Source organism: Nothoprocta perdicaria, unplaced genomic scaffold (assembly GCF_003342845.1).
Source record: "Nothoprocta perdicaria isolate Ctin4 unplaced genomic scaffold, notPer1 scaffold_15, whole genome shotgun sequence".
NCBI lineage: Eukaryota > Metazoa > Chordata > Aves > Tinamiformes > Tinamidae > Nothoprocta > Nothoprocta perdicaria.
In genome coordinates this window covers 2,932,425-2,958,146 of record NW_020454649.1, presented here as the reverse complement: position 1 = coordinate 2,958,146, position 25,722 = coordinate 2,932,425, and the positions used below count along the sequence as shown (strand labels likewise).

At 40.0% G+C, this 25,722-nt stretch overlaps 2 long non-coding RNA genes across 2 annotated transcripts; both read left to right on the top strand.

Annotated features, from left to right (window-relative positions):
* The first annotated feature begins 1,647 nt into the window (after positions 1-1,647).
* LOC112943543 lies at positions 1,648-19,742 on the top strand. The gene is made up of 2 exons (XR_003248617.1): positions 1,648-1,719; positions 19,436-19,742. It is a non-coding gene; the product is annotated as an uncharacterized LOC112943543 (long non-coding RNA).
* LOC112943542 lies at positions 3,509-7,973 on the top strand. Its single transcript, XR_003248616.1, has 3 exons — positions 3,509-3,623; positions 4,149-4,250; positions 7,926-7,973. It is a non-coding gene; the product is annotated as an uncharacterized LOC112943542 (long non-coding RNA).
* Positions 19,743-25,722: the final 5,980 nt, after the last annotated feature.

The window sequence follows — 25,722 nt, the reverse complement described above, 5'->3', positions numbered from 1 at the left end:
TTAAAGCCTGTGCTGCCTACGCAGGCCCTCAGGAATCAAACCAAACAGAGTATAGGGACTCGACCTTTAAAGGGAAAACCCTGAGTAAAAATCAAAACACCCCAAACTCTTTATGACCTCTGGACCTGTTCCTTGTAAAACAGGTGTTTCTGACACTGGAACTTCAGGTGCTTTTCACATCCACTCCAGGCTTTGGAGATGGTCCAAGTCTGCTTTGGGAAGACCCTTCTGAGACATACACGTGTACTGCATACATTGAGCCATCCTGTTGTTATGTCCACGGGCTCATCACTTCCTGGCAAAGGGGTCCATCCTTCCTGTTCCTCTGAGTAACAGAGACCTTTCACCAAAACTAAGAACTCTCCACCCAGGGAAAAAAATAATTTGAGAAATTTCTATGAATATGGCAAGAGGATACTCTGCTACCCTGCACTTAGCAGGTGTCACCATGGCTTGCCTGGGCTCATATGAAGGACGTGGTGCTGTGCCCATCATGTCCGTATTATTCCCAAGCTTCATATTTGTGGGAGAGAGTCCTTGAGGTGACATGCAGAGACAGCAGTTTCGCCCTGCTGTGAATTTGCATGGATATAGCAGCATTTGCAATCCGTTTAAGGGCTCAAAAACTCCCTTGTCAATGGTGTGTATATAGATGCTTATTCCCAGCATAGCAGTCCATGTAACAGCAGGATTAAGGATCCTGGTATAGTGATGCTTTTGGTCACAGCACTTGCAATCAAGCAATGGAGATGACCTATCTGACATTTCAGGAAGTGCAGAAAGAAGATTAGAGGTAAAAGAAAAAAAAGAAAAGTGGGGGATAAACAGCTGTACGCAAACCCCCATCATTAGCTGGATCTTCTCCCATGTGCTCTTAGCGCCTGCAACATCCATGCCTTTCCCCTAGCACTCTCACTCTAAAGGGGTGAATGAAAAAATGGGACCTGGTTTGTTACATAGAGCGTTGCTTAGTAGACACATTCCTGATGAATCTCTGGGAGATATTTCCTACCTTGGATCTAACAAAGCTAATCATATTTTCATGGTCTGCTTGGCATTTCACCTTTCCTTAGGCTGTCAGGGCAAAATGGAAAAGTCAACAGGTAAACATTTCTACAGATAACCCCACAGATATTCATGTCTGTATACCAGGAAGGTGATGGATGTCTCTGTTTTAGTAGTGCCTTTTAAAGAGGTAGTCTAGTTGAATCTGAATGAATGGGGTGCTTGTGGCACGGGTGAAGAGTCAATCTGTGGCTAGTGGCTACTTTCAGGTCTGCCTCTTCCTCAGCCAGCTGGCCAGAAGGCACGTTTAGTTTCTGCAAAGTAGTCAAGAGCAACTCTGCAGACCACTAGAAGTTCTTAGCATGATGCATGAGTCAGAGTGAGCTAGAGTAAGGCATCATTGCTGCCCCTGTAGGAGGACAGGGAGGTGCAAGAGGACAGGGGGCATCTCACAACCAAGCTGCGACTGGCCCAGGAGTGCGGCAGTGGGTGCTGAGCTGATTTAGGCAGCTGAGCMCTCCAGGTGCAGTGCTGAGCTAGCGAGGGGGAAGCAGGTAAGTAGGCTCTGCTGAGCCAYCTGGAGAGCTGTGATCCTGCAATGCCCCTCAGATAGGCCTGGGTGGTGAGGTTCCTTCCTGAGGCTCCTTCTATGGTGGGAGTGAGGTATCTTCCAGGAGGACATCCCTGTGCTCCAAAGGCAACTTGGGCAACCAGGTAAGAGTGTGTAACGGGTGCCCTGATTGTGTTGCAGAGCTTGTGGTAGGCAAGCCAACTGTAAGAGCATTTGAGCGCTAGGAGAAGATGTGAAGGAATAGTGACGTAAAGCAGTGAGTGCTGCTTATTGCATGTGTGGTGGTGGATTGGGCTAGCCCTACTTGGGGCGCAGTGCTCCGGGCTCCTCTGGTGTGCGTGCCGGCCGTGGTGCTGTGCGGAGAGCCACRTGCTCTTGGGTGCTCCTGCCTGCTGCGCTCCAGAGCAGACGTGCCTCACGGCGCCAGGCAGGTGCCCCGGCACGAAGGCTGCGAGAGCCCCTGGAAAGCCGCGTATCCAGGGCTCTGCGGAGGGCAGCGGCCGGGCGCAGCCCCTCGCCTCCCTGGGCAGCCGGGCCCAGGCCKCCGGCCTGGCCTGCGCTCCAGATGGAGCAGCTGATGATGCCCTCTAGTGACTGCCCGCAGAGAAGGGAGGAAGGGCTCGCTGCCGGGGCTCATTTATTTATTTCTGACTATTTTTATTGCATTATTATTATTTCTTAGTTTAAGGCCTGTGGTGACGAAGAACTACATTTCTCATTTTTTCCTTTTCTGATGGGCTGAATGCAATTCTAGTGTTTATTGCACCAGCATGTTAAGTTGCTTTCTTTAACCTTTTGTTAAAGAACAATTTGTATAAAAGAAAGTATACAGCCCTATTAGTTTGCTCATAAAAAAACTAATATCGTATTTAAACGAAAGCACTAACTCTTCATACAGACRTGTGTAATCATGTTATCACTGTTTCCTTGCCATGAGATTACCTGGAAATGACGTTAAAGAATATAGTAACTGGCTCTCTTCCCTGCAYTGAGTTAGTTGATTTGGTTTAAAATGAACTTCTCAGAAAGTCTATATAGTTTCTTGGATTTTTCTCGCCAAGTTGGATGAAATTTGGATTAGACATTTTATAAGACTCTTGTTAGCTATATCAGCAGCATCCTTTGAACTGAAGAGATGAGTCGCTTGCAGGGAGTGCAGGAATAAATTGTGTACCTGCAAAGGGTTGAGAATTGCCAGCTCTTCATTCAAAAGGCCTCTAATCTGCTCAAGCCTTGCCTTAGCTATGCCCCTGGGTTTTCATGGAGCCCTCCCTTCTGCAGAGCTAGTACAGCTTTATTGTGTTGTTATTTTTCTTCCCGCTTCTGCTTCCACATCTGTGACACTTTTTTTTTTTTTTTTTTTTTTTTTTTTTTTTTTTTTTTTTGCTGTTCCTGTAAAGGGAAAGGAGATCACTGTGATAGCATTTAAAAAAAGCTATTTCCATTCACTTCCTACCTTCTTGAAAGAAAACGTCTTTTCTGAGATCATTACACATGTGCATATTAGTTAACCCTTGCTCCTGGATTACAACTGTCTCACCTGTTGTATATAATATCCCTTGGGAAAGGCATACATTGATAAGAGCATCATGTGTGTATTTTCTGGGTTTTGTTTGTGGGKTTTTTTTCTGAAAATATGACAATCTAGCAAAAATCTTGTAGATCATATCACATGTAAAATTATAATAGTTTTTGTGGTTGTTTTCTTTCTGGCTTGACCCCAGACAGAGATGAAGATAGGCGAGAGAAGAGGATAACCTTTYTGTGTTCCACAAATGACTTGCACCCTACAACTACTGTGCTTAGTACTTCACGGGAAAAGTATAAATGGCTAAATGTAATGGTAAAYACAAATATTTTACCTTCTACCACATCCTCATCCTCCTGGTTTGCTCCATTCCTTTTGTCTCCAGATACTTAGTCTTCAARATATGTAGGTGAGGACTGTTCTCTTGCAATGTGGTTTGCTCCTGGCTCAGCCTCAGCCTTAGAGGTAGCTGCAGCCCCTGGATTAACACCGTGTCAATGGGATGTTGATGATTTGGAGGTGGGTAGCAAAAAGAATAGAWGTTTCTATTCTTTTTCTATTTCTTTCTATTCTAAAAGAATAGAGTGTGGGGGGGTGGGAAACAGAGATGTTTCCAGCTTCCTTATTGAGCCAGATTCCTTGTGGCTCGGTCCTGCCCTCTCCTCCCAAGGGCTGGGAGACAGAGACAGTAAATTTGCAGGAGGCAAATGATAAGGAGGGGKAGAAAAGGGGTGTCGGAAATGAGACTGCTGGAAAACAAGCACATGTCAAAAGATATCTGAGTGTTTCATCTTGGCTGTCACTCGCAAGTGACCGTCTGAAATACTCTGAGGGTATTAATTAGATTAGCAATGAGAATGCAGTGGGTGGAAAAGTGGGACAATCTGCTTATATTATGCCTGTCAGCACATATGACCTCTGTGTTAATTGGGGAGGTGTCTGTTTTGCCACTTACAGAGTCCTGGGTGTTCCTTAGAGGTGCTCTGGGTGGAAGCAAATGTCCCTCAGTAGGAATAACACTAATTGGTATTTTACTGCTTGCAGATTTAAACTGAGAGAGGGTTCAAACTGTGCTAGATCCTGTACTAATAGCTCCTGTACTGATACTGCATCTTGCTCCTAGGACTTCCACTCTGGGAGGCTGGAGTAAGTTACTAAATACATTACATTATTAATTATTAAATATTAAAGCTGGTGTCYCCAGCTGCTTGGGGTCCTCAAGTAAGATGGTCAAATGTCAAAGTTGATCATATGTCTTCATCATACTTTTCGRGCATACAAACTGTCTACTTTGTGTTTCCAGAGATCCTTAAAAACTAGGACCCCATCTGTTGGTGCTATTATTTTGATTTTTATTGGTAATTTTTAATTTTTATATTTTTATTTATTTTTACTTTATACTCACACAATATTTCTGATGGACTGAGTTCAAGCAAGTCCAGGAAGAAGAGAAAGCAAGCCTCTGCTGATCAGCTAAAATAAGCAGATCTCTTTGGGACAACCTTTGCRCAAATCTAGGACACTGATATTTATATTCCCAATGGCTTTCCTGTGTGCTTTTGGACCTCCCTTCAGTAATTCCTCTGGCYACTGTTCCCAAGGAATTGTATTTCTTAAGGACATGTGTACAGCTCCTCTAGAGGACTTTCCCAGTGCATTGTTTCTCCACATATCACAGCTGTTTGAGGTAGAGGGGCAGCATCCTGCACCTCTATAACTGCTCCARGAGAGTGTTGGAGATGGTGATGTAGAAGCAATTTGCCCTCCCCAGGTATGGGCCAAATACTGGAGCAGTGACTGATAACAGTAAGAGGAAATGTCTTGCTGTCTGGTCCTTTCTTCCCGGGAAAGAAGAAAAACTTTCTTTAATAAATTAGCAGTGATTTCTATTAAGTAGTSCCAGGGTAGGCAAGTGACTAGGATAGATGTTGCACTTACCCCATTCCAAAGGCTTATTAAATGGTTTCATATCTTGTATCTTCTTAGTTGGGAAAACTGTCTTTCTGAATGCTGGTAGTCTTGCATTTTGTTAAGTATCAAGTATCYCTGGCTATTCAAAGTCCAGGGCTTTGTAATTTTTTTTTTTTTAACGCCTCTCAAATATGGTTTGATGGGACAAAATTAACTTTCACATTTTCTTAAGGTCATCCTACATTGTCTCAGTTAAATTTTAACTGGAAATGGCATTTGCTGCTGTTCTTGTGATCAACTGAAAAACACTTGCAGGGTCTTCCTGGATCTCAGTCTGGGAACAATTGTTTTAAAGTACTCGACAAAACTTGCTAGATACTGCAGGCCAGGTCTTTAACCTCTGCTGTTTCTGTCGCTGCACTTATCAGAATTTCAGCCTTTTATTTGTTAGCAGAAAAACAGAATAACTTCTGTCAATACAGACCTTTTGCACTTTGTTTGTTTTTTTTTTTTTTCCCACTCTAGTTAGCCCGTGAATGCCAGGAAAGTAACTAGTTTTTGCCCTGTAGTGATTATTTAATCACAAATTGTTCACAACTGCTGCTTTTTTTTTTTCCCCTTCTGTACATTGTGAGCACTTTGACTTGCTKCTTCTTGAGGACTTTGCAACTTCCTAGACAAAGGCAACCTCATCAGTTTCAACCTGTATCAGGTTATGCTCTCAGATCACTTCCCTGTGGTTACWTTTATCAGTTAGAGTTCCTTTGGTTATTTCAGCTAAGTGTTGCAGTTGGGGCAAAATAACATGGAAAATAARCTCAAAAGTTTGAGCTAGGAAAAAAATAAAACCGTTCACATTATTTAAATAATATTTGATGTTCTTACGATGTAGTTCATGCACCAGTAAATCTTCAAAACTCCCAGTTCTGTGCAAAAGTACTTGTCTTTTCTTACCATTCTTAACCTGACTATAAYGATGAAGGGACATAGGATTGCATGGTGATGCTTGTGCTGGAGAGTTTGTATTCTGAGTGTAAGATAAGGATTGTCCTGTCACCTGATCACAGAATGTCACCTAWTCACAGAAAAGGAAAACAAAATGAATGGGTCAGTTTTCCAACTTCATATTWGGCAAAATTTACAGCATGTCAGCAATTTAGCCTTTTTTATAGACATCACTAAACCAAGGAAAATGACAAAGTGTATGAATGAGTGAAATTTTTAATTTATTGCTTTTTTTTTTTGTGCTATGTCTGAAGAACTGGATTAGCTAGAAGGAGGTTAGTCACTAAAACCTTTCCAAGGGGATTGGCGGTAGACGATTCCTACGTTTAAACCCGTTGTTCTTTGTCTGTCATATCACAAAGACTGAAAGGAATAGGTCTGAGCAGGTACTGAATTTGGCTGCAGAGCCTTGATGACTGGTGAGGGTATGCAGAAGGGCAAGAACCTATATTGGATTTGCATAACTGACAGTTGAAAAAACAGCACTTTCAATTATAAGCTGAAAAGATAGTGTGCAAGAAACACTGAGATAGAGATTCCTTTAATCCTACACTCCGTCACATGATGAGACAGGACCACACTTTGAGCCAATCTGATCTTCTTCCCATAGATATGGGATTCTGCTGAGATTCCCTAATTGCTGTGGAATGCTGATAATAACAACTGGGGTTTATCACTTCATCTGCATTTTACAGTATTAGAATATTTTACATTTCTTTAGTCTCATTTACCATGGGGAATTTAAGTTACCTGACTAATGAAGCCACATGACCAATATTCCCTTTTCAGGAGCACGCTGTAAAGACTAGGAATGCCTGAAAAAGGATTGCAGCCGTCAGTTATTTAGAGCTATTTACTTTAACCCTAAAACTATCTTTATGGCTTATGCAAGAAGTCTTCACCCCTGCTTTCAGTAGTTTTGACCTACGTTGAAGAAATTCACATTAGCAATTTCTTTAATAGTCTAAACACAAAACAAGCTTTCTTAGGCTTTCAAAATTGTAGATATGCACTCAAATATCTTACACAAGTTTCTGAGTATTTCTTAAAATTTTGTGCACTCAGAATGTAGTGAATCTCTTTCCCTTATTCTTCTTTTGTGGATGAAATTCTGGCTCTCTGAATGCCAGCGTGGTTATTGGAATGTGCAGTCCATAGTTTAACCATTCCTTCCAGGAGCTACTTCTGTAACAAGGCACTCACCTGGTTCTTAGCTAATTACACTGAGATTTGAGCTAAGGCTTATATTTAGTCAAATTTGTAATGTTATCAAATTATTTATGAATACTTTTTTAGTGAAACGTCCTTTTTTTAAGCTTATTTTCAATTTTTCAGAGTTAAGACTTAACGTGGTATCTTTTCTATTGCTGTTCCCTTGTGAGTTTTTTTTTCTCAATGACACTGAGTGAAAGTGTGTTATGCTGAATAATTCTAATGCTATATTATTTACTTACTGATTTTCATTCACAAAGGACAAAATACATGCCGGGTCTGGACGCTGATTGCTAGACAGTGGCAAGGAAAGAACTGAATACACGAAAAAGATCAGAGAATTTTGTGTGTGCCTTGAATCCTCTCTGAAGAGGTATTTCACCTATAAAGATACACAGAATGAGCAGCAGAATTTTTSTGTCCATAATGCTTAATGTAATGCTTGTTGAGGAAGAGGAAACAATTCCATGAACACTGTTTCCTAGTAGCACAGTTACTCTTATTTCCATAAATGCATTATACATCATGACCCTAAAAGTATAAATCRGGCTCAAAAAGAGGAATTTTTGGATGGCAGTGCAGCAAAGGGGTTGGTGGGAGTCTGAGATGTTGGTGTTGCCTTTTTGTCTCTCCCCATCACCTCCCAGTTGTTTTGGAGGACCTACCCTGAAATTACTAACTCCTTTCTCACAGTTTATGGGCCGTGTGAAGAACGCTACTGACCTGAGCTGGACTGGAGCAGTTATTTATCTGCTTACCTGTGGGAGATGATGTTATTCCAAGTTCCTCCTTGAGGTCCTGGCTGTACTTCACCAGTTTCTGTGCCGGTGCTTGCACGCATGATGAACCTATYGCAGCAGTGCTTTAATGGCTATAAACAATCAGGCAATTATAAATCAATGAGCTCTGTAACTCTGGTATTATAATAATTACATTTTAAAGGCACTACTTAGTTACAACTCGGGGATTATTTACAGGCAATAATTAAGGTCAAACAGACTTCCTCCTGTTACACAGAGTATTTATATGAGCAGCATGTCAAGCAGTAATTAATTTAAGGCAAACCTAATTGCATATTGTACTGAAGTGTGTCATTAGCCTAGAGAATACAATCTTGTATCTACTTATCTATCATTGGTCATATTTTAGGCAAAAAAAGTTGCAGTTTTTTTTTTACGAAGTGTATTGGCCGAATATGTTTCACCTCAATGTGTTTCAGGGTTTTCTTTTTTTTTTTTTTATTCAGCCCACGGGAAAGGGAATATAGGAACAGGAAAAGGAGTGTGGCATATTCTATAGATGAAGCAATCTTATGAGGAAAGAATAGATGGGAAAAAATAGTGCAATCTTTTTACAGGATTATTCCCTACAGTATATTTCCCAGTGCTTTGTCTGGTCTAGTTTGCAAAGATGCAAATGATGTCAGTTTTATTGCTTCCCTTAGGGGAGATTATTCCAGTCTAATAACATTGAGTTAGGAAATTTTACTGATGTTCACGTTGTTTTTCTTTACCTGACTTTACCCCATTGCTCCTAGCCGTAATCTCCCAGGGGCAATTCTAAGCAGTTCCTCTCCTTCCTGGGTGTTCTGAGCCAAGCAATACATAGGATTTCTTTTAATCTTTCATCAGTTGGGCTCAGCAATGGACACTTAGACCTCTAGTCTTGAACATGCTGTCTGATTGCCCTCCTGCGTTCATGTGTGTGCCCATGTCCACATGGAGGTAGACACACTTGCTAACCATTCACACAAGATGATGGGCTGCCTTTTGTACCTGTTGGGTGATGAAACACACTTTAGAAAATGGATTTCTCTTTCAGTCAACAGGGTGGAATAAACAGCACTTGTTACAAGCTCCTTGGTTGTTGTGCCTCATGTTTCCTCCTCTGGTTGAWGTTTGACCTGAGCTCTCCCTGAGGGGCCTTGCCAAGCCCTCCTGGTGTCGTCTCACCAGCACAGGCCTTCTGTGTCTCACAGCCATTGACCTGGGTAACTCTGTCACCTCTTAGTGCCCTTTCCTGAAACAGCATCAGTGCATTTCAGCTTTGGCAGACTTCATTATTCCCTTGGCCTTGCAGCCATCCTGACTGGAGGTGACATGGATGAAGAGATAATACCCTTCCTTTTTGGCAGCAGCAAGTGTACTGCACAACTTTCTTTCCAGGCTGACAAGCTCCACTTCCTTAAATCATTCAAAGGCATCTGCCTGTTCTTCTTGCTCTCCCAGAACCAACTTCCTGGGCCTGGTGTATTTGTTAAAGTGGGATTCTCAGCTTTAGGCTCAGTTTTCTAGTTAGTGTTACAACACTGAAGATGAGCACTGAGGGTTTCTTGCAAACTGTTCTGCTTTCTGTGACCAAGGTTGGTGTTCCCTCCCTTGCTGCTGATTGCTGGTAGTGCAATGTTTAGTGATGAGCAGCTTGAGACCTGGTGCATCCCTTGCTCCATGTATCCGGAGTGGTTCTCCAGGCAACCATCCCTAGTTCTGCTCTTGTAGAGTTGAATCCTTCTKTGTAAGAGCAGTATGTTGCACTTGACCCCATTATGAAGCTAGCCAATTTTTCCTTCAGACCATCTCTAATCTCCTTGTTGATAACTAATCAGTTAGRATCTCTTTCTGAGGCTATGCTCTAGTATCTTATTCAGAGAGATGAGGGCTTGTAACATCTAGTTGTGGTACTCTAGATTTCCAGAGGAAGAGTGTGCAAATATAATGAAATAAAATCAAATCTGATATTAAAGTCACAATACTTTTTCAAAAGGGAAATAAAGCATTTGTTTATGAACCTATATATATATATGAAAAAGTAAACTGAAGGCCTGCCTTATGAGTAGATGCTWTTGAAAAATGACTTGACATGCTCTTACAATATAAAGCTTCCAAACAAGTAGGATGAAGTATTTCACACACAGGCCACCTATGAAGCCCTTTCACTTAATAACAAAATGAAGCGGCTATGTTCCACAACTCCTACAGTTGTCTTTCATTTCACAAAAAAAGTGTTTTACAATAGGATTATTTTTGTAGAGACATACAAGTATATCTGGAACCCAAACTAAGTGGAGGATACTGTAATATTCTTTAGCATAAATATTTCAAAGGGGGGAAAATTTTTCAAAAAGCTTGGCTTCTATTTAAGAATGAAAATAACTAGCAACATGCTTAGAGTTTTAGCACATGTGGCTTTGGGCTCTTCTAAAAATTTGCCTATAGACGCGGATGCTGAATATTTAAAGAAAAGAAAAAAACTATCCTTGAGCTCTTTAGAAAATCTGGCTACATTTTAGACAAATGCCTGTTCTATGATCTGTTGCACTTTGATACACCAAAGCTTCACGTGCTATTTGATGAACTGCTTGTTGTCAGATGTTTATCAGTTGTTAGTTGGCTTTAAAAATAAAAGCAGAGGGGGGTATCTCTTTAGATTTTGTAGAGATGTAGATAGACTTTATATCTAGAGGAAGATAGATTTAATACTCAGACATAAGTTTTGAGCAGCCAGCCAAGGAATTAATCAAACTTGTTGGTCCTGAGAGGACCTGGGGTACACAGTCCAAGGGCAGGCCTRGAGAGCCCTGTGCACATTCCAATCCCTGCTTCCATGGAGGCTGCACAGCTCTGCTAGGGTTACCAAGAAATATTTGCATATGCTTTTTCTACTCCCAACTGGGGAGAAAATGCTATTGCCTTTTATGGTGATGCAGGGAATGAACAGACAGTTTGTAATGTACATTGAAGATAAGTACTGTAATTTATACCACTGCAGGATAAACTATTGCCACTAGAAGTATATATATGGCTGGACGAACACAACATTTTAAAGTGCTGATTTGTAAATATTATAAGCAATTGCCATATTCAAAATCCAATTTAGGTTTAGCATATTGCTCACTTAGACTTCTGGGTGGTTTTCATGCTTTCCAGGTATGCTACCGTGAGGCATTATCTCCCTTTTCAGTCCTATTATTGGTAGTGGGTACCTGGAAAACCTTTACCTCCCACCTTCTGCAATACATCCAAAGTGATTAATACCTGTTATATGTTTAACAATGACAAACTTGTAGCCATGTAGAACTTCTGAACATATAAAAAACTTTATTCATGTCAAGATTGGATGGAGAGCTGTATCTTGGTTGTCCCAAGCAAAACCTTAGGAGTGCTAGTTGAAGTACACCCTGCTCCAAACTCTCATGTGGTCAGTTGGCAATGCCCGAAAGAGCACCATTGCATCCCTTTTCAGCCTTTTTCTGTATGCAAAAATGACTCAGTGTTATGAACACCTGCATCTCTCACTGCACTTGAGAAGGATGTTAAATGCCCAACAGTAGTAATAATTTACAACACTAGATATTAAACTTGCTCTCATATCAACTACAGTCTTATCCTGATTAATCAGTACTCAATTCTGCATTCCACATCTCTATTGACCCTAAAAAATATTTTTTGCTATCAATGAGAAAATTGTATACAGGAAGAATTATTTTAGATCTTATTTGGATGATTAATTGCTTTGTTTCGCAGCTCAGTGGGAGGGATAAACATTTTTAAATGCATCTCTCAAAGTTATATGAAAGGTGTTTCTGAGCCATAGAAGTGGCTGAACTGACTGGATGCAGTGCTCTAGGCTTCATGACAGAAGAAGACACCAATACTTTTAAAAAGAAGTTGTTTGTTTATTGCTCAGCTTCTTTCCAAAGACTGTACAAGAGATGCCTAGATATAGCAGCAAGGTAAAGATAYGATTGTGTAATAGATATGGTTTAGGTTGAGTTTTAATCTTTACTGCATCTTCTCACTAAATAGTGAATGATATGTGGCTGATGGAAAAGATATAGGAAAGAAAGAGCAGCTGGTGTTTTGACTGATTCTATAATATTATAATTATGTTTCTAAACTTGTGCCAAGTGCTCTAACAACTCTAGTTAGATTTTATTTTATGTGGATGTAAATAAATAAAGGTTGTGGTTAATTTCCCTGCTTCCTGAAATAGGAGTTTATACGTGTTAGTGAAAACAATGTTAATTGAGGCCTAAAAAACAGAGATCTAATATTGGAACTGAGAAGCTAAAGTAATGGGGTGCTTGAGCACCCCATGGGGTGACTGAGCATCTAGAAATAAGGTGAATTAGCATTTTTTATTGACTGCCAGAAGTCATATGGATATGTATTTTTTTATTAAAAACATGAAAGCCAGGAAATGAGTAAATGCAGTCTTCAAATCCATATGGCATGAACACATAGTGCAGGTAAGACTTGAAGCTAGCATGGCTGTATATTGCATGGGTGAGCCACTGATCATTTCAAAAATGCATTATAAATTCATGGCAGAAGCTAAGCAGTAGCAAATGCATAGCTAAATGTACAGGGAGGAGGCTGAATGTAAATGAAGTGGTGTCCTCGAGGAGAGGATGCATATGAATTTAGTGACTCAGCTGCTCGAGAGCTTGGCTGCAGCAGGCTTCATCCCTTGCTACGCTGCATCAGTGGGGCAATCTGGGCAGCCAGCCTGGCCCAGGTTCAAACCTGTGGTTAAAGGTGACTRGTGGGGGAAAGTCCCTGACTGATGGGAGAGGGAGGCTCCTGGCCAGGACACAGGACTAATGGATGGGCAGTCAAACCTGGAAGTGTATCCAGGGGCTGTCTGGAGAAGTGGAATAAGGACACAGAGAGGTGCTGCTCCTGGCCATGGTAAGCACACCCACAGAGCTCTGGGAGCTCTTTAATTATTTCTTTCTTATGAGATTATTAGAGTTAAACATCTCAATTTAAATCTAATTTCACTCAAACATAATTCCATATTAGTTATATCTGATTTTATTTATCAGCTCACTAGTAACTGTTTCTTTCCTGCTTGGTTTTAWGCTTTCATTGGAAAGAAGTGTAGGATACCTTAGATTCATTCTTATTGAAAAGAGATGAGACTGTGTAAAATGCAGTCATGCTCTCTATTTCACACTTGCACAAAATAGAAATGTTATATTTACCTGTTCTAAACAGCTGGCAAGGCATTTAGTGTTTATAGCCCATAAAAGGTTATAACATCTCCCAATTCTCCCACCTCTGTGAAGATGATTCTTGTGCAATTTGCATTTCAACATCCAACTTTGTTTTCTGGACTGCATTCCTACTGGAGTACAATCAATTTTGGGATAAACAACGAAGAGGATATAATTAGATGTACTTTCAAGAGATGAAGATTAAGACTGTTTTCCAGTTTATAGTTGTAAATGGGCTAGAGTMAATTAGCAAAGTTATCTTCTACCATATGCTATAACAATTAATTTATTAGTGAGGAGTGGTCACCTCATGCAACTTCTAACCAGTTTTGCTTCTTTCAGTGCTATCCAGAAGTCTTAAATCTTTTCTCTCCCACAGGACCTAGCATCAGAAACCAGTTGTTGCCAAAATCCATAAATCTGATGTCTTATCCTGCTCTAAATCCTTCCTCAAAACCTTTAGCTACTGTGATGTTCAGGAACCACTCCCATTAGTCAGGCAAGTAGTGAGCCGCAGCGAAATCTGTTTGCTTTACAGTTATTCAGTCTTTCCAATCCACTCCCACCTTGTAGTTTATCTCTTCCATCACTCTCTTTTATCCTGGGTGATAAGAACTGCTGGATCTCTGATGCAGGAGCTCTTTCTTATTATTGTTTGCAAAACACCCGGTTAATTTAGGCCCTTTCATTGGGATTTCAAGGTGCAGCGATAACATAAATAGTAAACAATAACTCTGTAAGATTAGCATTATCTCTGACCCCAAACTCTGAAAGTGAAGCTTCAGGAGAAGATGATTTGTAGTGCCCTTGGAGGAACTGAGCAACACAGATGGCACCAGGTGACTACAGCAGAATTTTGATGGCAAATCCTGTTGAATGCTACCAAATTCGGGGGAGTCTGCATGTTGAAGTCTATACCACTCACTCTCAAAATGCCATATTAGACAGTTAGATCAAGAGGTACCTCTACCATAAGACTCTTGTTATGACATCACCGAATTAACYTCCTCACATTTGAGTCTGGTTTATTTGCTCTTATACTAGTAAGAGCGCTCTGGTCAGACATGGTGCACAGCAAAAGTGTTACTTCTGTGGTGATGTAGCTTAGGACTCAAATGCAGACTGGAATTCCTTATGTCTGAGCCACATGTTCTCAGTACAGTAGCCTATTTTGTCCTGCAGTGAAAGGATCTCAACAGAAGCAGAGTAAGACTCTTAATTAAACCCGGTAAGAGAGGTTATAGGTCCTTAGAGGTGAAAGTCCTGGGTCATAACCCCAGCATGGCATAGCTTTTAGCATGTCACATTGGCAGTGATATCAATAACTGGGTCAAAACCAGCAATAAAAATGAATACCTTGTGCATCACTGAGCCGCGAGGAGAACATTATGTCTTTGGAGACCTCTCTGTAACTGGTCATACCTGTTCTAAAATGAGTACATTCCCTGGGAAGCATTAAACGAAACAGACCTTACCCTAGTGTTTAATCGTAATAAATGACAGGCTGGGTTAATTATTACTTGGTAATTCTTTATTTAAACTTTGTACTAAGATTCATATGCAGTAGATTCTTTCATGCAGAACATAAAAGATATAATTGTGTACAGAGTGGGTGTGGTGTTTCCCTAGGTCAAGTAAGGAATAATTTGTTTATATGCTTGCCCTATATGAAAAAAATGTGTGCTGGGCTTGTACAACACAGTTTATAAGGTAGTTTAAATTAGTGAGGAAAATAAATGCCCCAAATGGTATTTGGGGGGGCCGCTCTTCTCAACCCTGTGTGTAAGGGAGCAAGAGACAATTGCTTGCTTAGCACTGCAGTAGCTTCAAACCCTTTAGGTGCAGTCTAGAGCCTAAGGCTTCTCCCCTCCACACACCAGGACTCCTGACTTAGCTGGCCGTCTTGCACAGCTTGTTAAAAATGTCAGGGGCCAGAATTTGCTTCCAGGATGTCCATTAGCTGTCCATAGCAAGGATGGAAGAAATAGAGTTCCGTATAAACCATTTTTAGTCAGATAACCTCAACTGTCTTTCTGCCTTGAAGAATGCTGTCRTAGACGGTACCTCACAGGGTCACCTTTTTGAACCAAACTGTATGTGCAGTTTTTAATATCTATTTCACATATTTTGTTGTGCAACAGACACTGGACGTGTGGAATGATGTATGTGCATAGAAATTCGGAAGTCACTTTGGCAAGCTCTTCTTATCATTATTAGAAAATAACGCAGTGTCCTGAGAAAGTGGAATGCTAATAAGTTCCCAAAGGTCTGGCTTATTTGTCTGTTTGGATTGTAATTGGGTTTTTAAGGGAAACAATAGGATCTATTTGAGACTGATAGAACTAGAGGTCAACATTGTATTTCACCTCCACCCAGGCATTAAGGGCTTCTTTTTCCAGAAAACACTGCTCCTCACAGCTGCTATCTTCTCAAACTTTTTATTTTATTGCTTGTTTTTTATTTATTTATTTTTCTTTCTATGGAACTCTTATGGATTTTTGAGGTGGAAGTCCATGCCCTGTTTTTCTGACTGTCACCTACCTCAAACTGTTAATCTGGTGCTATCTTCCTTGGTACTTGCTCTTGATTTCTTTAGAACAGCAAAAACCTCACTCCACCTGTGGGTGGATAGATGCATTTCAGGTCTGAAGGTTGACTAAAGTCAAGACCATCATCTCAGTCATGGCTGGATGATGTTTGTTAGTAATGTGGGGCCAATATATGTGAACAAGGGATGAACAAAGGCATAAAKGTCACGGCACTGACAGCTTGACTGGTTTGCAGATGGAGCAGGGGGGAAGAAGAGGAATTKCATTCATTCCAATGGACCAAGAATGACATGTTGTTGCTTCATTTGGTGCCTGCCTCTAGTAGGCATCCCTGTATGACTGTCCTGGGGATGAAGGGAGCCACACACAGCCTTCAAAGCTGCTAATCGGCAACTTTAATTAGCATTAGACTTACTAGTCCCCAAGGCAGCTTTCTTTATTAGTAGCACTCCTGTGCAAGTGTTTTGGGTTCATAGGCACCTACCCTGTTCTGGAGCTTGCTCTGTGCTGCTGATCTCCGGAGGGCCTGGGACACCTGATGATACTGCAGGGGAAATGCAAGCAATTGCAGGGGAAGGAACTTGTTCTTCTAGCTAGGGAAAGTGCATGGCACGATGCTGGCCTGCCACAGGGTGCTCATTGTTTCACAGTGAGGCCAGTGCTTTTTCTGCTATCAGTCATATTTAAAAGGTAGATGCTTTTCTAACTTTTTTCTTTTTTTTTTCCCCCTCAGATACTCTTGTTCCAAGTCCCTTATGCAGACTCTTCTGTTTTTTGTGCTTTCTGTATGCTCCCTAATATCCATCCTCTCCTAAGTCTACACCACATTTGAGTTTTTCCAATAGGTTTGCATTTTTTTTGATTATCTTTTATTCTCATACATATTCTTTTCCCTTTTCTCCAGCATTATGCTTATTTATTAACTTAATTTAGTCAGTCTCAACTGGGCATGCAGTCCTATTATGTTAGTCACCATCTACAAAGCATGGCAGAATGGAATTTTATCCCTTTTTCACAGATTAGGAAACTGTAGCTTTGGCGATTCAGCGTCTTGACCTAACCTAAGGAAGCTGTGGTATTTTTGAGATTTGAGTGCATTTCTTGCAAGTACCAGGAATAAAAGGCTATCTTCTTGCCTCCAGTTTTCTGCCTTTGCACACTCTCCATTTTCTTCTGTACTTATCCAGAGAAAAACCATTTATTCTGTATGGTTACTACTCTTTGGCCACTTTGCTGACTGGATGTCTTTCTACCCAAATTAGCGGCAAYGATCTCAGATTACAGGATGTTTCACCAATTTCAGAATGTCAGTGTTGCATAATACAAGTAAGAAAGCTAAACGGTGCACCCATCTTGAAGTAGCATTAGGCACACAGGTTAATTGCTCAGTTACTGTGGCGGGGGGTGGAAATTGAAATTATTTGGTGGTAGCTAACCAGTGACTATCAGCAGTGGCTTTAACTTGCTTGTTTAACTTAAGATAATGCATTCAGTGCTTGCTATGTATCAATCATGTACTTGATTGTTGTGCAAACAAAACTGGTCATTTTTGAAGAATACTTGCACATAAGCTGGTGCAGCAAGAAAAGGTTACTGCTACCTCCRTAAACTTCACTAATAGTTATAATTTCATTAAAGTTAAGAAAAAAGAAGGAAAGAAAAGGAGAATAAATGCTTTCCCTAAATTCCTCYCATGCTTCCCATTCCTCCCATCAAATAATCTTTTCATTTTTGTTCTCTTCTGTGCTAAATGATTTGAGTGAGGGGAGGTTCTTTGGATTCAGTGGTGGCACGTATAAGACCTACCTCCCTCGCAGAGTGAAAGGAGCACTGCTCTGCCACTGAGTTATCACCGTCTCTGACTCTCCCAACCTCAATTTCTCTTCTGAGAGCAAGGTGGAACTGCCCTCCATCTACAGGAGTGAAACTMAACGACCAATGCATCTAATGATCTGACTCTAAGCTTTTAACTGAGGATTCAATATTTGGTCAATATATATTAAAAAAAGGGCAATTTTAGGCTTTCTAAAATTAAATCTAGAAGATTTTCGATTAGGTTTTTGAAAACAGTTCTAACTCAGTTCTGCAAAATTCCCTCAGATTTTTTTTTAACCTGAGCTCGGTTGCGGACAAAAAAGGTCTCAGCCTAAGCCTCTAATATTAACTAAAGAGTAAATATCTGCATAAAGATCAATATCAAAATAAAGCAAGGCATGAATGACTCCTGAATGAATTTATTCCAAGAAAAACACCAACAACAAAAAAAAAGAGGCAAAACAAAATCTGTTAATGTTCACCCATTTGTTTAGATGAGAAGACTCCAACGATTTCAAGGACAATGTTACAGTGGTACAACTCCCTTGCCTCGTCCCATGACAGGAGACTTCTGGGGGAAAAAATAGGTTTTTCCTTTAGTTTCAGCTCATCTTAAGCACTCTCAGTTAAAATAAGGCAATGTTTAATGCAGTAAAATTATGCTCAGAAAAGAACAGTATACCATGTTACTATGCAGTCCTGAAATCACTCAGTCATTTGCATGCACGTCTGCATTTGAAGCAGGCCTGCAATCATTTCTGTCGGGTGACTGTGAAGATGCTGCCTCTGCAGCACAGGTTGCAGCGTCTCAAGCGCTGATGCAGCACAGCAGCACTTGCAGAAATATTATCTGCCAGTTGTTCGTGGCAGCTGCTGGCTGGCTGTAGTTAGTTGAGGTGCTTCATTACTAATGGCAACTGAAAGGGAGTTATGCTATATGAAAGCATGAGATTTCCATCTGTTATTGAGTCATACTAACTGCTGGCAGGGTGATTTTTTTTTTTTTTTTTTTTCAATACTAAGTGGTTGGAGAGCAACCTTTGGACATGTTCCTGCAGCAACACCTACTCTTCTAGGGAAAAGGATTATCGATGCAAATTACATGGGAGTGTTTATTAAAGGTTACTAATTTGAAAAATGAAGAATTTGCCAAGGTGAATGACTGGTAAAAGCATGTCATCTCTTTCAGGGTAAAGAGAATAAAAGTATCACTGAAAGCAAGAGTACAGAGGTTTTTATTAAAAGGAAGATTTGCAAGCTGTAACTGCTTATTTCCTTAAATTTGCTTTAAACTGCCTATTCCTAGCTTTAAGGACTGTTTTCAAGCAGATTAACTACTTCTATTACAACGACCTAATGCAGAGGGGCCTTGCTTTTTCCCTTATTTCCTTCCAGGACGGTGTGTGGTCACAAAAAGCCTCAGGTGGCCAAGCACTTAGGCCAAACCTAAGCACTTTCAGGAACCAGTCTTGATGCTCCTGAGAGCATCGGAATCAGGCTCCYGAAATGTACCCCTTCTCACAGCCTTCAGCTCTTCCTTCTGCCTGASGGTCTCCAACTCTCTCTTCCATGATAAAAGCTATGCTGATTGGTATTTCACTTTTTCCTGTAGAATAATTTTTATTTAAAAGAGTTTCAAGAATCTACTTATCAGTTAAATGGGGATTAGAATTCAAGTCTCTTGTCTCCCACATAAATGATCCACATGTGGGCTGCCTAGGAATTAAGCAGTGGCCGTTGCTCTCTCTTTCTGTGAATATTTTCAGAGCCTTCTCAAGGAGAAGGGAATACTCCCTATAAATAGGGAGTGACTTTTTTTTCACTTTTTCTTTTTTTTTAAGGGAAATGGGAGAAACTTCACTGAACCTCYACATTCTAAAAAGGTACCAAGTTTCATTATCCTGGATGAAACCACTAACTGCTCAAGCACCATATGAAGGATCCAGGACTACTCCTGAAGAAGTATAAGAGTAAACTTACATACTTTCAAAAGATGGTGCTTAGACATCCATCTATCTTTAGGAAAGAATCTTGGACTGAGATTTCTCAAGCAGGAGGAGGCTTCTCTCTGTTTAGTCATCTAATACCCCAATAGAGTTTAAGATTAAAGACCTACCCTTGCTCATGATGTTTGCTAGTGGCTGTTTATTCTACTTCACACCTAGCTTGTATTTTAAAACTTAAATCTTATGCTATTAAAATAAAAGCCTTTACAAGGAAGTTGATTACAAGCATCATGAACCTACCTCCTTTTTGGATGGGGTGTAGTACTTAAAAGATGTATAAGGAAGTATAAAAGCTTAGCCCAAAACCTTCATAGAACTTAAGAGGATCACCATGARTCAAAGACCTGATATTACTTCTCTGAACAGGAGTTAATTTTATCCAACAGGGAAATTCCACCTTTATCCTCCAATAACTCAAGCATGGATGTCATAATCTGGAAACGAGGGATGCTGAGGATCTTATCCTGATGTGCTCACTTTGGGCTGACAGGGCTCCATTAGTTGGTCCCAAGGGGCTGTTCAGGTCATGGAAGCCAGGACCCAAGGACACCTACTTCATCCCTGAGGAAATCTTGTACCTTCTGCCCTGCTACCATTCAACCTCCTCTCAGCCCCTGACGTGAGGTTTGCAGCTTRCATTGCTCTCTGTCCATGGGAAATTATCTCTGCACTAACTTCACAATATTTTAGTCCTGTTGGAAGTGTAAGCARTCTGGAATAGGGGATTTCCTCCAGAGTCATTAGCAATATTAAAAAATACATTTTCAGSGCACAGCTGAGCAGGCAGGGAAACACAACTCAGTTATTCTGATATTGCCCTGTCCTGGCAATGCTATTTTGGTGAACTCTGCTATTCTCCATCTATCTTTATTTCYTTGAGGACAAGTTCTTTTTCTTACCTGCTGAGTCTGATCCCTCTCACTTCCCCTGCACTGATACTTTCCTTAGAATAAAGAAAAAATTCTAAAAAAGATAATGAAAAAAATCATATGGTGCTTCTAAGGAAGAAAAATGTCTTGGTCAACTGCAGTAGTACTTCAGAATAGTAGTTTGAGGATTTTAATAAAATATCTATCAGGGAAGTATACTAACTGAATAAAATATTTTCTCCTTTATAAAAATAATAATTTCAACTTTCAGCAGTAACCATGCTGCTGTTCTTGAGACAGGCCATAAAGTTCTTGATCTCCCCATTAGCTTCTAAGAGCATTAAATTTGCATCTACGTCTTGCAGCTTATTGTGTGATAAGCTTCATCCTATAATGGGCAATCTTCTTTTGCCCTAGCTGCCATCTGCTGCCCCGGACCTAAGCCCGGGCAGCTACCACCATTTCTGCTGCAGGGTGGTATCAGCTGCTCCACAGCTATTCGTCTCCATCACCTTCTCAAAACTTCTCCTGAACCCTGTACAACCACTTTTCTGATATGCACTTCCTCCTTTATTCACATGCAATATTATTTTTATGTTCCCTGGTTTACTACTTTGGATACCTAGATTTTATGTGTTTCATTCTATTTTAAGCTTTTTCTTTCCTGTTTATTTTTGGCATGTTATCTGCTCTGCACTCCCAATAAACCAGTGCTCACTCCTTGTGTTCATCCTGAAATCCTTTTGCCCCATGCAATAATATTTTGTGTGATTTCTTTCATCATAAAGCAGCTACTGYGTGTGGACACCTCTTTCTTGGAGAAGTATTTTAAACTTCTTTCTAAACTTCCTAAATCTTCTGAAAAAAATTATCATAAATATATATATATATTATATTTTTTATCTCCACATATGTGGAGACCTCCATGCTTATGGGTGGCTCTGGACCTGTGTACTGCTCTATATGACAATACCACAGTTGTGGTGTCAGTGTTGCAGCCTGGGACCTCTATCAAGTTCGAGTGGGGTGCAGAGTATGTTTTGTTGAGAGACACTAAGTGTAAGTACAGCAGGGGTGAGTGAGAGCCTCGCAGCCTTGGCCTCCTTTCGGGAGCGGGTTGGAAAGCTCTGACACTTCCTTTTATTGCACAATGATTTTGCACAATGTGAGCCTCAGGTTTCACCGAGTTATCGATAACTGTCTGGCATCTGGTCTGAATTGTTCTAGTTCATGTCCTTCACTATTTGATAATGTTCTTTGTAACACCTGACATATTTTATCTGAGGCTGTGTTGTATTAACTGCTTAATCTGTAGACTCTTTCTCTTTCTGAATATATCAATCTTATTATCAGACAATTCTCATAAGGCAACATACCCTAATGCAGGTCAGTGCATGACTTCTATCTAGACCATTAGGCTAGCTATCCAATTCTGAGATTGTACAGTTTTAATTGCAGTTAATGTATAGTAAAGCAGTGCTACTTTTTAGTACATACACAATAGTGTAGGTCCTTTATAAAATACCTATGCTACCATACACATAGTGAAGGTATTTTAGGAATGGTTCTGCAGGAATAGACAGCGGTGACCATTCTGTTAATCTAACTATTCATCTACTAATGTTGCTACCATTGCTACTAAATGCTTTCCTATTCAGGTGTCTGAGGTGTTAACTACATTCTCTAGTCTTGCTTTTACTGTAATTAAGCAAATCATTTGCTATCATAATGTTTGTCCTTCACTTAGTGGTAGAAACGTTATTCTGCTCTTGTTCTATGGCTTGAGGCTTGACACTCTGAGCTGTCACTGAAAAATTATTGAACCTCACACTGAAATATTTTTGAGAGGAAATATTTCCTCTCTCTTGCTGTCTGTGCTGAAGCAGCAGCTGCTGTTCTTTTCCTGTTCCTCTGTGTCTCTCTCCACCTGCTTTGGTTTTAACCATGGCAAGCATGACAGGAGCTATTTGCTCCAGTGTTGTGTGTATTTGGGTATGTTTTTCTTTTTGTTTTAATAACCAATTTCTATTAGTTATTTAAATTTTAATAACTAATTTTTAATAACATCCTTAACCAGGTTATGCGCTAAATAAGCCATTGGAGGATCTCTAAAGCTCCCAGCCATGACCATGACTCTGTTTATGTGGAGGAGGTATCAGGTGACRAGTGTGGGATGTGCTTTACTTCGGCAGTGGGATTCTCCAATTTAGAATTTAGCCTGTTGGATTTAGAATAGAACTCAGACACAAAGACTAACATTAATCAGTTCAGAACACTTAACTGTCTTGATTTTTAATTGCTAATGTACTTTGTAGGAGTTAAACTCCTACGTGGACACTCCTTTATTTATATAAAAGTTGAATAAAATACCCACATTATGAAATCTCATTGTTTTTGGCTATGTTTTTCACAGATGTAGTCTAGAACCCTTATTTTTGTGGTACATTAGATATCTCAGAGTTATCGTAACCTGAAGGTAAAGGTATGAAATAAAATGATGACCCAAGAAATTGTGGTAGCTTGATTTTGAACATGTGACAAATCATAAAAAGAATAATTCCTTTTTTTTTTTTTTTTTTTAGGTAAAGGTATGAAATAAAATGATGACCCAAGAAATTGTGGTAGCTTGATTTTGAACATGTGACAAATCATAAAAAGAATAATTCCTTTTTTTTTTTTTTATTGTATGAATTAAGTTGCAAGAACTGTTAAGTTAAACTTAAAATAACCCTTTTAAAAGTTGTTGAGGATAATGAATTAGCCAGGAGGAGTTAGAGCCTGCTGCTGCCAACTAAAGTGCTTGGGGACTTGAGATAGAAGCGAATGATAAGCAGCAGCTTTCTTGCATTCAAATAAATTACATGTTGGGCTTGGCTTAATCCTGGCATCAGAATGATCTCTGGGGGTTTTCCCTACACTATCTTAGTCTATGATTATGCAAATTTCTTTTTAATGTAGCRACTCTTTAACAGGAAATTAGTCTCATACTTGTTCATACGTTCTTGCAACCAACAGACGTTTGCTTGCAAAATCCTAAACAGTGTGTCTGAGGAACAGAGGGTCTATTAACCCGCTAAGCACCAACGTGCAGCAAACACAAATAACAGGACGTGCTTGGATATGTCAGGGATGTAGCAGATGAATTGGGAAAGGGATCAGGTATTTGTTGCTTAATGCAAAAATATTCCTGGGTTTGAAAGTTCAAGTAGAATGCAAATGGTAGTAAGTTTACATTTAGTTTCAAAGATAATATGGAAAACAAAAACAGGTGAGGGAGAAAAACATCTTGCAGCCAAGCAGGATTAAAACAGAATAAGACATGGAAATGAGACAAAGAATAAGAACAAAAGAAATGCAAGCATCAGTGTTAAATGTACAGTGTCCTGATGAGCCCAGTAGCTGGCCATGATCATTCATGCACGTAGATATACTGAAATTTTATTGCAGTGATATTGTTACCTGCAACCATACTGAAATGGGGACTGTGAGGGTGACCTGCTTGGTTGGAGCTGCCTTCTAGTAACCTGCTCTGTTGCTCCTGGAGACTTGGAGCTTAGGGTTGGGCATCAGGCGTTTGTCTGGAAGGACAGTCTGTAGAAGAGGGTATCCCTTGAGAGGGGCAGAATTAATGTTGCAAAGGCTATGATATTTTAGTAACGCTAGTTTTAATGTGCAACTTTGAGTCAGCAGGAAAGCTCGCTTTTTGATTTCTTGCTTTAGTAATGGGGCACTAGGTAATGTTGTGTGGCAATCTTTTTCTTAAAAACTACAGCTTGCTTGTTTAAGAGCTCTTTTTTCAAGAGGGGGGGAAAAAAAAAAGGCAGGCAGTTGATGTCTACCTTCTGTCTGGAAGGCGCTAGCGATGGGCTAGAGATCGCCACACTAGCCCCCTTCCCAGTTTCTCCCCCTCTGGATTGAAACGCTCATGTTAAATGGTGGGAGTTCCAGGGGAGCTTAATGAAACCCCAGCATCTGACTCTCCAGGGGGATATAGGTAGTACCTGATTCATTCGGGCTCTTTTGAAACTCCCATCAAAGTGAACTGTTCAAGGCATGACCTCAAGGTAACACTTGAATCAGCCGCAGAATCTAGACTTCCAGCTCTTTACTTTAARTATAAGACCTATTCTTTCTTCTATATCCAGTGTATTCTGTTTGTAATTACCAGAAATTACCATTAGAGAAATCAGAGCTAATCTGAGGCTCATCTATGAGAGAGAATTTATGCCCAACTATTTAAATAAGTTCTTGTTGAGCTAGTTTCTGGAGATTAAACTCTGTAATTTTATCTGTCACAGATGAGAGAAACTTGCTAGCACAATAGCACAATGTCTTAAAAAAAAAAAAAAAGTACTTAACTACAGAGAGAGAGTGGGTGTTTGCAAATGCTATTCAGGCAATATGAATTTCTATGATTGTGCATTAAATCACATCTAGTTGAACATGTTTACTCCATTTTTGGTATCGCACTTCAGCCAGCTGCTACCTTTTCAGTGCTTTAGCACAATCCAGCAAATGTCGGAAAAGTTTGAAGACAAATCGAAAAATTTAAAAGTTTGCTATCTTGATTTTTGTTGTTGCTTAAAATAAGTTAAAATCCATTTAACTTATTTGCTGGAAATTACTTTTATTGGGAAATATTGGAATTGTGTGTTGGACAAGCCACTTGAAATGGGAATTATGTGACTTTTGCATAACACTACCTGCTGATACTAAACTTAAGACAAGCAGCTGTGATGCAGATAAAAATATCYTGCTCTGGCTACAGTCGACATCAGAAAGTGATCTAGTTTTCCATGCGGTAGAAACTYAGTAGCTTTAGTTCATTTAGAAAACTTTAACATTTTTGTTCTACATAACAGGGCTGAATTGCAAAAGCCTTCTGAACATTTTGGGAAGCAGCAACCACGTCACAAGCTTATGAAGGTAACAAGGTTGTGAATTCCCTGATTCCTTTTTTTGAGGGTCCCTGTAGGCAGGCATGAGGACAGTATATTTAGTTCATTTCCATACCCCTAAATGGGCATTCGTAGTATCTGAAAGTCGCATACAAAGTAATTTAATAATTATCATACAAAATTTGAATTTTATACTGATTTTGGAAAGAACAGAGTTACAGATTGTATCTGGGGAAGGAAACGAGTATTTATAATTAACATACAACCCTAGWGAAATATATTTGGCAAAAAATACTTTTCCTTGAATTTTATTTTGTAGTCTTTCAAAATGCACATTGACCAAAGCATCAAAAAG